Source organism: Poecilia formosa, unplaced genomic scaffold (assembly GCF_000485575.1).
Source record: "Poecilia formosa unplaced genomic scaffold, Poecilia_formosa-5.1.2 Scaffold335, whole genome shotgun sequence".
In the NCBI taxonomy this organism is placed as follows: Eukaryota; Metazoa; Chordata; class Actinopteri; order Cyprinodontiformes; family Poeciliidae; genus Poecilia; species Poecilia formosa.
Window position 1 is genome coordinate 35,242 of NW_006800274.1, and position 792 is coordinate 36,033.

Here is a 792-nt window from a genome sequence, read left to right on the forward strand (position 1 = left end):
CTTCATTTCTTCCTCTTGCACCGGGTCTCACTTGTATTCTTTATTTAGCTCTAATGAATTCTTCCTTATATGTTTCTCATTTCTTTTCCCTTCCCAGCTGTCTTTAGTTCTTTCACTTCCTCTGTTTCCTTTCCTTTTCTTTTTTTTCTTTCTTCTCTGTGCTTTTGTCCTCACATCCTTTGGGCTCCTGGAGGATGTGGATCAGCGTCATGTCTCAGGCCACTGGAGGACTTTTAGAAGTCAACAAGAGAGAGGCTGTCGTGCTCTCCGGGGTTCTCCACATGCATGCAAGAGCACACACACACACACACACACACGCACACACGCAAGCACACATTCGGTTACACACATACCCCTGCTAAGCTCTTGAATTTCCCTCAAAGAACCAGGCTCCCCGAAGGCAAGATGCCACAAAAAGAAAAACAAAGAGGTGGAATATTTTCTGTCTGTCCTCCACTTTCCATCTCTTTCGAACCTCCTTGCCTCCTGCTGCCATCTTTAGTGGTGCTCTGCAGTGCAGCACAATCATGCAGAGTGATCAAAGAGTCCTAGGTTTTAGAAGCGAGGGACAAGTTGAACGTGTGTGGAAGATGAGATGAGGAAAGAAGGCAGGGGAACAAAGCTGTCAATCAAAAGCGCAATCAAACTCGTTGGGGGTTGTCTTCTCAGTGGCATTCAATACCTGTGAAGGGCCACAAATACAACTGTGTCTGTACTTCTGTAAGCCTGAGTATCTTGATATGACAGAGAAAGGGAAATGTTTATATGTCCAATAACTCTTTCTATATATAT